The following is a 15341-nucleotide window of genomic DNA, read 5'->3' on the forward strand; positions in this document are numbered from 1 at the left end:
TGCTTTAGAGTATGCACTCACTATAGTACTTTAGATGGTGTGTTAACTACACACTAATGCACATGTATTGGTTTCCAGGCAATTTGGAACACAAACTAAGGATAAAGAAAATTCTATCAAGTTCAATATAACTCTGAGAGTTTTATGTAAGAGGCAAGGACAGGAAAAAAAAAGAAGCATGTGTCAGTCAGCCAACTGGGGATTTTTATACAGTATATTTTTATATTTCTTCTTTTCCTTTAGAAGAGGAAAAGGTAAGTGGAAGGCTGTAGCAATATAATGTATCAAATCAGAGATAGCATTGTCTTGAATATTATGTCATGACTCAAGAGAATGAACTTGATTTAACAAACCTGTCTTGCTAAATTAAATTTAAAAATTGAGCCACTACTAATTAGACTCCCTGGACATATGGATAAAATAAGTCAGGAAATAAACAGCATTTTTAGAGGAAAATGTGTCAGTGAGAACTTTGTCCTGCTTAACAAAATGGGAAGTACATTCCTAGGAGTATAGGTAACAGCTGTCATAAAAGATCAGAGAAATAGAATCCTAAGCAGCTCTAGTTTTCATATCTATACTTTGGAAAATTCTCTGAGAACATACCCAAGTTCTCTGACTTTCCTCAGATAAGCATTCATGGATACACAGTTGAGGTTGACCTTTGTCTGAGTCATTTCTGCTGCAACCTAATATTAGTCAGACACCTCTGCTAAAATAATCTTGATGTCCTTATTATGTATTACTACAAATCTTCCTCTAATTTTATTCATATCAGGGAAACACTTTTCCAGGGATTAAAAAATAAAAATCGAAAAGGATCTTTATTTTTCTTCTGTAACATTTTTATTTTCTTTTGTCTGGAGAGCTGCTTGCCCACACACCTGTGCATCTTACTTCTTTCAACCTCTGCTTACATCTCACTTTCTATGATAGACCTTCTCTTTTTTATATGGAAGGACATTCTTCCATCATCTTCACTTTCTGGTCCTCTACTCTCATTTGTTCCGTCTCATAGCAGTTATCCCCACTTGACATAAAGCATATTTCCTATTTATGGTATCTCCCCCAGTTGGACAGAGCTCCATAAAAACAAAGTGTTTGTCTGTTTGATTTATGCCTATTCAGCTGTACTAGCACAGTGTCTGGCTGTTGTTGGAAAAAAGGAATTTTTCCCTTTCCTTTATGCCCAGAAGAAATGTTTGCTAAAGCGTTCCATGGATTAAGCTTAAGGTATTATTTATTCCAGTCAACTGGCCCAGTACCATGTGTATTTTATTAGAATTCCTAAATGCATATCAATAAATGTTTTAATACCTAAGGAAGAGGCTTAATTGATAGAATTTCAAGAGGTAGAGAAAAATATATTTTGAAAAAACTTGTGCTAGCAACTAAAATTCAACCTTTTTTCTTAGCTAAACACAAAGTGATAGCCGAGTGTTGACCGTTAAAAATTGGAACATTTAACATATATTTACTAGCATATCAACTTATTCTCCTAATACAAAAGCAAAAATACAGAAAAATACAATTAAAACATGTATAAGAAAAAAGTGAAATAATTACAAATATGAATTTGTTTTAGTGTGTATCAACAGAGGAAAAGACACATTTCACTAGGTAATGCAAAGAAAAATATTTAAAGGTTTTTACTAAGATAGATATTTGTTCACAGAAATATCAGATATGGTTGACTTTGCCATCATTATTGCATATACAGTTTTGAAAAAAATATGGAAGTTTTAGAACTTTGAGTTTCCCAATTGAAAGGACATTTGGTATTACTTTAGAAATTAGCTAAAGTACACAATTTAGGAAGTAAATAGACTATCTAAAATTATCCTTTTTTTAAATAATAAATTTATTTTTTATTGGTGTTCAATTTGCCAACATACAGAATCCTTTTTTTCTTTTGTAATTGGTTTCACAAGTAATCATGTGAAACCTCAGTAAAGAACCTGCTTAACAACTACTCTGCATAAAAAGAATTTGTTTTATTATTATATCAGTATAGGAAAATTCAAAAATTGATTGACATAGGAAAATAAGCACTAATAACAGGCTACTTCTAAGTGGCTTCTATTACTAATGAAAAATGTTCTGTCAAACCAGTGTTCCTTGTTGTTTAATAGAAGAGATCTTCTCAGTTCTTATATACACATAGCAATCTTTTCTTAGAAGAAGAGCGAAATTTTCTTTACTGGAAAATGTAGAACTTAGTATTCATTCTACCTACAACTAAATAACTAGTAGTTCAGGGAGAGAAGTAGGATGTCTCTAATACCTATATTAACTCTTTATACATGCTGTTCGAATTACTGTAGGCTATTAATTTTTAGCATTATCATAGAAATTAAGATTTATTGATTAAACTAGGTAAAAACATTTTTTTGTATTAATGATTTAAAATTATGAGTGAATTAGTCTTAAATTATCTTACCAGCTGACCTTTTTTTTATTGTTTATGAAATAAGAATGTAAAATTAATTGATAAATATTTAGAATCTACATGAGGTAATTATTCAAGGGAAATGTGTGTGTTTGAATTTAGTTACCTTTAAGCTTCTGTCATTGCTTCTTTTGAGAGATACAGACACATACACACACACACACACACACACACACACTGTTGATTATATAAAATATAATCTCAGGACACCTGGGTGGCTCAACGGCTGAGAGTCTTCCTTTGGGTCAGGTCATGATCCTGGGATCCAGGATTGAGTCCCGCATCGGGCTCCCTGCATGGAGCCTGCTTCTCTCTCTCTCTGCCTATATCTCTGCCTCTCTCTCTCTCTGTGTTTCTCATGAATAAATAAATAAAATCTTTAAAAATATATATATAATCTCATCAAATTTCTGTTTATATGGGCTTGAACTAATACACTAGCAAAACATGCCATGAAATGTTCTAAGCATCGATGACACAAAGTTCCAGTTACGATAAATTCACAATCATAATCTTTTAGGTGAAAAGTAAATAATAATCATACTTGTATATGTACATATTATAGTAGACAGTATAGTTGTCACCCAAAGGTGTACATGTCCTAAGCCTTGGCCTGACATATTAACATATCAAAATAACTTTAAGCCACTATGTGGTAATTTCTTAGAGCACCAATAGGAAACTAATATAAACTTATATATATATATATATTTATATGTACATACATATTTATATAAGGATGAATACATTTATGAAAACATACCCATACACATAATGTTAATATATCTTTAAATAAAGAATATCAGATAAGAGAATAGGAATTGCCAAGGGGAAGAGAACTGTAAGTTTTTAAAGAGTTAATGATAGATAAGGTGATCTTTAAAAACACCTTTGAGGTGATATATTTTTTTAAAGATTTTATTTATTTAGTCATGAGAGACACAGAGAGAGAAAGAGAGAGAGAGAGAGAGAGAGAGAGAGAGAGGCAGAGACTTGGGCAGACGGAGAAGCAGATCCATGCAGGGAGCCTGATGTGGGACCCAATCCCAGGACTCCAGAATCATTCCCTGAACCAAAGGCAAACACTCAACCGCTAAGCCACCCAGGTATCCCAATGAGGTAATATTTCAATAGGGACCTGAATAAAGTAAGTAAATTAAGCCCTATGGATATCTGGAACAAAAGTATTTCAGGCAGAGGGACTAGAAATTGGAATGCCTTTGGAGGATTTGAGGAATATCCAAGAGCTACTAAGCCTGGAGCAAAGTGAGCAAGGAACATGGTGATAGGGAATCAGAGATGTTCTTAAACTATCTTTGGTTAAAATAAAAAAATGGGTTCTTTATTTGATTTACATTTTGTCACAGCCAATATTCTTTATAAAACACAAATTATTTTCTAGAAACATAAGTTTAAATGTAGAAGATTTACCAAATGCACCCAACTTTTTAATATTAAAGTCAACATAAAAATGAATTTCAATAAATATGATATCAAACATAATAGGATAAACAATAAAAGTTATAAAAGCCGTATTCTATTCATGAAGACAGCATACACAGGAAGCAACAGTTTGTGAACTAGAGATTCCACTTTGATGTCCATGGACCATTGAAAGCACCTTGGACCTTGTTGTTTTGTTTTGTTTCTGAGAGTGGATGCTCCTGTGAAGTTTTCAACAGAGATGTCTCTCAATTTACATTTTATACATATTATTGTGAGTACTGTGGGGAATAGATTTTGGTGGGTATGAAATATGAAAGCAGGCAAACCACTTTGGAAGTTTTTGAAATAATTCAAAGAAGAAATGAAGTGGTGGTCAACACAAGTGGTGGTCAAAGAGGTAAGAAATGTTGGCATTATGAACATATTTTGAAGATAGAGTCAACAGGATTTATAGATGAACTTTTTAAGATATAAAATATTGAGTAAAATCAAAGATAAATACAATTTTGGAACCTCATTACACTGAAATATAGAGTCACCATTTCCTGAGAATAATGGCGAGGAGCATATAATGATGTTTAAGAGTGGAGAGTCAGAAGGTTACTTTCAATGTGTTACATATTACTGGATGTTAGTGATGTGCGGCAAAGTTAACAGCTTAGACATCAACCCTTTATTCCCTGTGGTCAGAAGTCTGGCCTTGACTTAACAGAATTCTCTGCTCAGAGAGAAGCAGCTAATATCACAAAGTGTCCAGCACCCTGGGACTCTCATCTGCAGCACAGCATTTTCTTAAAGGTTTATGCAGGCCATTGGCTAGATTTGCCTCCTGAAAGCTGTAGGACTCCACTTTGGCTTTCCTGCTAGCTGTTAACCCAGGGCTGTTCTCAACACCTAGTACCTACATGCTGCCCCATGTTGGTGGGTTTTCTCCTTAACAGGGCAGTTGCTTCTTAAAGGCCCAAAAGGGGAATCCCTCTACTCAGCTACCAAGGAATCCTACATTAAATAATAAAATCATAAAGTGATGACCCATCATCCTGACAATACAAAATAACCTAATTAAGAGAGTAATTATCCCATCACATTCACAAGTCTGTCCACAAGGAGAGATGGTTAATCAGAGCATATTCGCCAGGGAGTAGCAATCTTAGGAATCATTTTAGATTTTGCATACCACAGATGACTATTTGGAGTCTGAATGGAAATATCTAGTAAACCATTAAATAGAGAAGTCTGGAATTCATAGAAGAGATTGGAGTTGAGATACACATTTGTGTATTAATTTGGCTCTTTTACATTACCACTCCCTTCTATCCAAATTCTCATCTTTGCTGCCCTGATCTGTGCTACAAAAGACTAATATTTGTAACCAATATTTCATGGGCTCATTTACCTTCAGATTCTGAGCTACTTTCAGCCAATGAAAAACAGAAACTTTCAAAATGCCAGAGAGCCCTGACATGTCCCCAGCATTGGCTTCCAGCTTCTACAGCCAAAGTTCCTTCTGGCCTGCTCCTCTTGTGCTACGGTTCTAGTTATCTAGGGATCTGACAACACCATTTTTTCCCCTTTTCTCTCTAGCCTGGGGTTAGTAGCAGCTTTCTACTGTTGCATGCTTCTCATTCCCTTGTAATCTGTGTAATCCTTTGATAAATAGTCCTTTTACTAAGCTATCTTTTCCTGTCACTTTGAATCTGCCATCTTCCCCATTAGTATCCTTAGTAGCATAGGTATCACAGAACAAATAAAAGACTATGAAAAGAAAATGACTATGGGAAATTAATTCAACAATGGAAAAAATAAAATAATCCCTAACTGAGCTTGTTTTCAGATATTTGAGGCTGGTGTAGTTAAGCTGAAATTACAGTTTATTACTAGATAGAAGGATTATCTAAAAGGCCTTATCATACTTCAGGGAAAAGGCTGCATTATGTCTGTGATATGGAATAAATTCACTCAAAAAGCAATTGAAGAACAAAGAATCCATTCAATAAGTGACTTTAAAAACAAAAATGCTACAGATCAATAAACCAGCTAAATCTTTAGCACCAGTGGGTTAAAAGGTGCCAGATGAGGAAAACACTCAGAGATGATCCAAAAAAGTCACAAGGAGACTTAACCAAGATGGAATGACAAAAGAGGAAATGACAGTGGCAGTACACAAAGTGCATGTTTTCCTGACCAGTCCTGGAATGACATTCATGTAAAAATGCACTTGGTTTTAGAGGCTGCTCTCAACAATATCTAAGTCACTTGAATAAAGTCCTTTCAAGTTGTTGCCGTAAATATCATGACAATATCTAGATCAACATTATAGTTCATGATAAATAAATTGACTTTCAACTAAGTTGAATAATCTCTAAGAACATCCCCAGACCCTTGTGAGTGAAGAAAAGTTTAATGACTTTGAGCAATAACAATGTATGAGTGGTGCAGCTTGACACAGTAGTTATGAGACTGGTGTTTGTTTGAATACCAAGGCTCCCAGTAATCTGCAAATGCAGCATATGACTTAATATCTGTGAGCCTCTATTTTCTGATATACAAAGTAAGAAATGTATTTTAGCCACCTCCATATTATTGTGAAGATTCTATAAAATAATGCATGTCAAGTGGCAGGCACATTATGGACATTGAACAAATCTCCTTTGCCTCAGTTTTGTTTGTCTGTGTGTAAGGGAATGTGTGTGTTTTATTTAAAATCATAATGATAACTCAAACTATGATTTAAAATATTCATAGGTATTTTGGATGGTTGCCACTGGCAATATATTTTGTAAAATGTGAAATATTTATAACAATGATATGTACAATCTTTCATGCAAAGGCATTGTTTTATTCAGAAGGGATATTAGAAGCATTTTCCTTAGTTCATCCCAGTCATATTAAAAAATACAAGGCACTTGATATGAATTTATATGCAAAATAATTTTCTTCATTTACTGATGTTCCAGACTTCAGGAATTACTTAAGCAGATTCATTTTTCCTCAGTCTATAGTCAGCATCTATAGGAGCACAGATCAGAATAGAAAGCACACCACACTCAAATTCATGGTAGCAACTAGAAACATGTGGTACTCACATCATTAAATCTGTCATGTTCACAAAATGCATATAATTAGCTCCAAGCCTTTTTTTCAGACCATAAATTACCAGAATAAACCTATGGGAAAACTTAATAAACCTCATTTTACAATGAAGAATTAGTCTTCAGCAAATTCTGTCGTCTATTTCCTCTAACATACATAGTACTAGTGTTAGAAAAATTACTAGTGTAAAAAGTATTAGTGTACAAAGGTACTAGCAAGAAAATTTATCAGCAAGTCTGACTGCAGAAAGTGTTTCACCATAGTAAACAAGGCTATTTGTTTTTATTTTTATTTTTTTTTATTTTTATTTATTTATGATAGTCACACACACAGAGAGAGAGAAAGAGAGAGAGAGAGAGAGGGGCAGAGACACAGGCAGAGAGAGAAGCAGGCTCCATGCACCGGGAGCCCCAGGTGGGACTCCATCTCCGGTCTCCAGGATCGCACCCTGGGCCAAAGGCAGGTGCTAAACTGCTGCGCCACCCAGGGATCCCTCTTTGTTTTTATTAACACATATATCCAGTACCATAAAGCAAACCAATACAGTAGGAAGAAATAAAAATGTAGTTATGCCTTCTAAAGTGGGAAAGTTAAAACATGTAGGATCATTTTAAGTGTTTTAAGACTTGGTTATCTACTAAGCTCTATCATAAGATCTACATTTATTTTTCCAAATTCAGATTGTAGTCTAATTTTCTACTTTTTGAAATATGCACAAAGTAAACTTCTACTGGCCTTTTGAAAGTCTCTCTGACCTATTCTGGCCATTCTGTTCCCTGTGTTATAAAGGGTTTCCCCCACTGATGACAGAAATACCTTTTCCCCACAGAGACTTATGAAGAAAGCAGAATTCTTCAGTAAGTGAGACTGAGCCAGATTTGGAAAAAATACTGAGAAGTAGAGAACTTAATTAATTAAGAGTAGAAAAAACTGGCCACCTCTTGTCTGGGCCAAGGTCGCCAGTGGCCTGAATTAATATATAGAAAGATAGAGCAAAAAACATATGGGGACCAATAGGAATTGAATAAAGATAGTGCATTTATTTTTGGGTGTGCAACCATTAACTTTTGGATTCATAGAGCTATATATTACCTAGTAAATCAGATAAATTTTTCATTCATATGCTACCTGGCTTTAAATATAATCTATAAAATCGGGGGAAGTGTACATGCACACATACAGTTGGCTTGGTTTGATCACATAATCATTGAATATGGTACTGCAGTAGGCTAAATAACATTCACACGAATAAATGACTTTTTCCAACACATGATGAGTTGTCTCATGCAATGACTCTGAGTATATTTGGAAGAAAGAATTGTTTTGGTAACTCTGTACAAACATGAACCAGTGGGGATTTCTTGATGGTCATGTTACACTTTTAAAATATGTAAACTAAATTGAAGCTACTCTGCAACTGTAGCAACTGCACATTTGCTTAAGATGAAGAACATAAAGAGATTTAAGTTTATTTTAATCATAAGCAGATGGAATTAAATAATATTTCTACAATTGCTTTTTTATCATTTCTACTCTGAATTACTACCAGATTATCTCCTGGAAAAATGCTTGATTATACATTGGGACACCTTTATGTTATTTTCAGGTTTTATTGCAAATAGTTCAGTATTCATTAAATTTAATCATAGTAACATTGCCTTTATCATCAAGTTATTGTTAAGGCAAATTTTGAATGTCTATTTTAATCATAATAACATTACCTTTATCATCAAGTTATTGTTAAGGCAAATTTTGAATGTCTATTTTAAATATTTCCTTTTGAAACGTAAAAATTATGAAATGCTTAGGATAGCTTCGCTAACACACATAAGTGAGAATTTCATTTTCTTAATTGTCCAGTCTCCTTTTCCTTACAAAATTATTCCCAATTAAGGGGGCTGTTTTGCCTTAGAAATAAAGGTGTTATAAAAGGAATGTATGGTAAGAATTTTTCTTCCATTTCTTTAAGTCAATGATGGAGATTCAGAAGTTTGGGATTATATAAATATTAACAGTAATGCATTCTTTCTATTGCACAACCTCCTACTAGACAAAAAACTAATCTATTCAGTGGGTTCATTATATTGGCTGTGGATACTTTTCACTTAAGGCACAAGATTAGGACTCAAAAGTATATATCTGTCTTGTCTTTCTCTATCCCTGCACATACAACTATATATCTGCCATTCCTGCTCTCACATGCTGCTTAGACATAAAATAAATGGAATATATTTACTAGAAAATACATTCTCTTTCATTGTCTTTTGTAATCCTAACCTAAGGAGAGAGTTACCTTAGTTATTTTTTAATGGTTATTAATGCTTGACAATATTTATGTTGCTTTCCCTAAAATCATTACAATCTTAGGCCACTATCTGTATGTGTATCATTTACTATCCCTAAACTTCTCTTAGAAGCTTTTTGTTGCATTAAGTTAGGAAGTGCGTGGAATAACTTTATCTTACATTTTATAGTCTCCAAGAATATTTAAGTATTAGCTAGAATTTTCATCTTTCATGTTCAAGAATTTCTTCTTCAAGTAAGGCAAATACTGCAAGTTTCCTTTTTGTCATTACAGTGGATTTTATATCCTAACAAAGACATGCTCTCACCTGTCAGTTTTTCACTTGAAGTGCCTTAAGTGAGGAATGAGAGTGCCCTAAGTGTAACATAAGTTCAATTTCTGTCACTTTACACAGGGCTTTCCTGGGTATACTCTATTTGTACTCCTTCCCATTAAAACTCACCAGAAAGGGGTAGCTTAGAGTAGTTATTCTTTCCTAAGGGAAACTGAAAGAATTCGCAGCAAACATGTTGCTTTATCTCTCTTCAGGGCTTGGGAACTTGCTTTTCTCTTGTTCCCAATGGCTGTAACAAAACTATATCTTGATCTTTTCTTTCTGATGAAGCTATCATTAGAATTGTTTTCAGGACTAATGGATTTTAACTTGATTCATTGCTCACGTTGGCTTCTAGTTATAAAATTATAGATCCTAGGGTTTAGTGTTGAGGGGACCTGAGAACAAACTCACAGAGATGTAATTCATAAGAACCCACATTCCAGATTTGAATTTTTTCACTTTTTTACCTTATAAATATGTAAAGTGAAGTAATGTTGATATCTCCTGGAGAATAAACTTTATATTTAAATCATTTTAATGAGAAATGTATCCCAAAGAGAGTAATGTAGAGATTGTTTGGATATATAAAATATACTTTATATGATCCCATGTATAATATACAAGTAGCATTGGGTTTCAGATGATATCTGTTTTTATGAAATAGAAGAATGATGATCAAAAAAACAAAGTTTTGTTTTTCTTTTCATTACAAGTGGCATATTTAGCATCTGGAATGATGAGTAAGTGACATAAATGCTTCAATTGATAGAGGGTGTCTTAAAGTATAAGAACTGAGTCATGCTTTTAGTAAGAAATTCATTCATAACTAGAGTAATTTAAATCGCCACTTGTATGAAGTATATTAGTGATAACTCAAATAACATTTATTCATTAATCTAATCCAAATCCAAAGTAAAAATCCTACATTCAGACTTAAAATTTCTATGATACTTCTTGTTTGCAATTTGCTTCAAAATAATTGAAAACTAAAATTTCTACTGTCACCAACATTGTGGCTATAAAGTTGAAGGAATACATTTTATTAGACTTTACAGGAATAAAATATCTCTATTTTTATGGAAAAACATTTTATTTTGGAAGCAGGAAAATTACATTTAAATATCTGAATCTTGATTTTTAGGAATATTTTGGCATATAAGTAAAAAATCTTTTAAAATACATAAATTGTATATTAAATATTTCAAGAATTGTTAATGTAGAGAATTTCATTAATAATTACATTATTAATACTTAAACATTTTTGCAAATAATTATTTATGGTTAATATTGATATTTTCTAGTGATATACACAATATATTAGAAAGTATAAACTATTTTATTTCCCCAAATTAACAATCTACTGAACCATTAGCTAATCTCTTAGTAAATATGACATATTAGTCATAAATATCATTGTCATCTCCCCATTTCCATGAAATGAATCATATATAAATAAAATTTTTCTAAATATACATGAACAGAAAAGGGGCAGGAGTAAATGACAACAGAAAAATATGTCAAGGAAGTAAAAAAGCCAAGAAGTTATAACTGATTGGTGGGATGGAGGGGGTAAAATATAAAATTCTTGCTGAAATAAGAGTGTGTAGATTCACCTAATAGAGCACTGGGATGCTGAAGTCATCAGCCATGATAGAAAGTTGAGATAATTCCTGGGGCTAAAACAAGGAGTTTGGTTATAAATCTAAATGTAAAATAAGTATAACATTTGATTTCTTTACTCAATCTTTGAAGTCACAAAATTGAAGCTCCTCATCCTCCTCAACAAAACTTGGAGTGCCATTAAGATAGATCCAGGGAGGCTCTTGAATGGGAAAGCCAGGCAGAGAGCAGAGGTTAGGTGGGGCAGCCGGAAGACTAAATAAAAACTGCATGCTGAAGAGCCAAACTTTCAATTTACTTCTTCGACTCAACTGCTAATGTATTGGCAACCAGATACACACTACTCCAACAACAAATGGAGGATTATTTAGCTAAAAACTGAACCCAATGAAAAGCTCTGACATATTGTAATAAAAGACTATTACTGACCAGACCACCACGAAGCACACCCATCACAAGCTCTTGGCCATGAGTCAATTTTCAATATAAATTGAAAACTGAAGATCACTATCATAAAATGTTGCCCTAATGCCCTAAAAGATAGGGAACCAGTAGCTGGAGAAAACCCAGATAAAGATAACAGGGATAAGAATGAAGAAAGAGAAATGGAACCATATTCTAATGTCCTCAGTTTTGAAAGATCGTCAAAAATTGACAGCTTAAAAGAGAGAGAAGATGACAGACTGGGTAGAAGAATCTTCACTATACAGGGGTATTTGAAAAAGAGACCAGAAGACATGATTTGGAAATGTCATCAGGGAGCAATAAGAGGTCAATGAGCTAACAGCCTAAGCCTAACATATAAAAAGAATTTAAAAAATAGCTTCCACCCAAGAAGCTGTTGAGGAAGCTGTACCTGTAGGAATTAGCCAGTTCTGAAAAGGATTTATTTCTGAAAAATCTACAAATTGACTTACAAATCTCCACCCTTCTACTAATTTGTAAGAACTAAATGCGATGAATAATTTAGCACATTAAGAGTATGCCTAAAGCAAAAAAAATTGGGAAAGAAATAAAACAATCCACGTCTATTTGCATTTTGCACTCATACTTTATATTCTATATAGGGTTGCCCAATAGCTTGTCAGACAAAACAAAAATTTATTTGCCTTCTAATGTAAATTGTTCTCTAAGATGTAATTGCCTGGGTTCAAGATTGTAGCCATGACTTGTGCAAGGGTCCATGACTGTACTTCTCAGATTCGGCAAATTGATAGTTAAATCTAATAGTCTCTGTGTCCTACTGTTTCCTAGGAGTATCATCAGCATCTACCTGCCACTTGACAGGCATTTCCAAATGATTAAAAATACCTGAGAGGAATAGAACTTATAAATTTTTAGCAGCTTCAAGTGTATGTGTAAATGAATTTGGAGCATAAAGGAGGTTGTAATTAATAGCCATATTTTTCAATAAGGCAAAGTCACCCATAATAATTTTTGTTTTGAGTTGCTACATATCTTTTTTGTTCAATTAAATATTTATTGAACAAATGCAGAATAAATGAAGCAGGGGGTGGGGCTTTTAACCTGAAGATACAATAAACACCTCCAAATATTCATAGGGCATCACGCAAAAACTGCAAGACTTGTTCGGTATTTCTCCAAAAGGCAGAACTTGAACCAAAGGATAAAAATAAGCAACCAGTAGGCTGTAAGACAGTTGTACAAAGTGGATCTCTTATCTTAATAGCTTCTTTGCCAATATAATGCATTCCACCCTAATATTCCCTTCTTCTGAAAGGAGTATTACATCTAATATTTCTCCTGAAGGTCTTAAATAGTTGCATTTTCATGGCAAGCCCTCCACTGCCAGCAATGGATGTACTCATGCTATCAGGAAAAAAATCGAAGTTAACAAACTGGTTCACTGAGGAAGTAGTCTTCTGTTCCTCAGCCACACTTCAGCATTCTGTAAGAGTGATATTCGGGTGGTGAGGAGAAAGAGGAGCATATTCTCTGAAGGGGGTGCATCAGAATCCCTGGCAGCTCAGAGACTGTCTCTGGGGACAGTGCTCCTCAAACCCCAAAGGGATCACTGCAACTGTCAACCATCAGTGCCGATAGAGTGTGCTGTACGCTGGGGAAGGGGCAAACAGCTGACAGCCACTGACCTACATGAAGCAGGAGAGCTGTTTTATAAGTCAGTCACTAAGAAATATAAGCTGCATAATACTGACGGGCTCCATCCAAATCGTTAAACATTACAAAATGAGAATTGTTTCAACAACTATTCAGCATAATGTTTAAGGACAAAATATATAACAATATACTTTATATATGTATTTTATCACATACTCAGTAAGGAATGCTGAGGTGCTTCATCCATCCAATAAATTGAAAATAAAAATTTTACATTTCTATATCTGTCCGTATACAGGATTCTGAAGGTGGATCTTGGACTCAGAATGATACATCAGTTTTCGAGGAAAGCCACATAATCGGTCAGTCTGGCTAACTGCTGCTCACTGGGGATTAGGGGCACTGGGGCAGGCTCTGATAAGGGAATAAAGCTGTTAAAGGACACATCCAGGGCCCCTGCAACTGGCTTTTTGGGCATAACCATTCTTGTGGTAGAGTCAACTTGCCATCCTTGTTCCAATATACCTTTCACAGCCACAGGGAGCCCAACAAAGGCCGCGAAGTCGTCGGCAATTATGGGGGTGTAGGCTTGAGAGACCCGGCAAAGGCTCTTCTTCTTGTTGCATCTCTAAGTGCTTCCATGATTGGCTGGACCGTCTCAGACCACTGGTGTGCGTTGATGGTCGTATGGATCCCAGGGAAATCTCTCTGCCAGATTCTCTGTCCTACTGACCAAATTCCCCCAAGTTCAGAAATTGCAGGCTTTATAGCAGGTGGTATCCTCTTCCAAAGATACCTTGCATTATTCATGTCATTGTGGAGCAGATATAAAGCTAAGAGCTGACCATACACGGGGTAATGGCAATTCCTCCAGGAGCCTCGAGCTCCTGGTTCTCGCACTGATCCAGCAGCTTCTTGAAACTGAAGGCGCCTTGGCCATCACCGCCCCTGGCATCTTCCCGGCTGGTCCCGCCGCCGCACCCTCACCAGAGCCGACCCACGACTCGAGTTGCTGCATATCTGAGTCAATCTTTATTCATTTCAATTGGGATGAAACATTACCTGCCACATGTCTGCACTTCTAGACAAAATAAATTTCACAGCCATTTAGACTGTTCCTTATGATCAGGAAAGTACAGGAGTGCAGGATGACTATACTAATTTGAATACTGACATATTCTTTGCTAAGAACAAATCTTCAAGGAAAGGTGGGTTTTGTTGTTTGTATGTATGTGTGGTGTGGGGTGTGTGTGTGTGTTCAAGTGTCTGAAACAAAAGACCTCTTTCCATTCATATCGACTATCTAGGATCATTGGAATTCCATCATGACAATATGCTTTATCGAGGTATCTATTTTTTATTCTGAGGAGGTATCCTCAAGGTCATAAATCTTTGCCTAACTTTCCTTGTGATCTAAACAGAATTCAATGAAGAAAAATCATCAGTATGGTATGGCTAGACCAAAGGAGTGGAATGAGAAGGGGGTTTAAAAGGGTTGAAGAGTTACTTTGTGTTCCTAAAGAAGACTGAGAAGCTAGCTGAATGTTGGTGGGAGACTGTAGCCAAGATGTCAGTCTAGCAGTGACTCTGCGGTGGAAATCTGTTTAGTGGACTTTCCATCTTTGCCTGAAATGCAGAGAATAGATCACAACCATTAACAAACTTTAGATACCCACATATCTCATCTCAGATCCACTAGACAAACATTAAGAATCTTGTTCCAGACACCAGAAGAATATCAGAGACAAACTCAAACCTCTCACCTCTGCTTCCTTTAGAATTGCTCTGCTGTTTTATGTCCTGTCGACATCTGAAAAGTGTGACAAACAAACAAACAACAACAACAACAACAAAACTACTTGAAATGAAAAGGGAAAATATCCTCTAAAGAGACTATTAAAGCAAATTATTGGATTGCTCTGAATTTATCAGACTGGCCTAAATACACCCCTTCTGCTCTTTTTTTCCACTAGATTGAGGTTCCATGAGACAGATGACATCACTTATTAGAAATTTTTATACATCTGAACATA

The 15341-nt window shown here is 34.9% G+C and overlaps 1 pseudogene; it reads right to left on the reverse strand.

The window, feature by feature from the left end:
- Nucleotides 1-13435: 13435 nt before the first annotated feature.
- Nucleotides 13436-14236, reverse strand: LOC112917681 (COP9 signalosome complex subunit 8 pseudogene; annotated as a pseudogene).
- Nucleotides 14237-15341: the final 1105 nt, after the last annotated feature.

The sequence above is a fragment of the Vulpes vulpes genome, chromosome 15 (genome assembly GCF_048418805.1).
Source record: "Vulpes vulpes isolate BD-2025 chromosome 15, VulVul3, whole genome shotgun sequence".
NCBI classification, from domain to species: Eukaryota; Metazoa; Chordata; class Mammalia; order Carnivora; family Canidae; genus Vulpes; species Vulpes vulpes.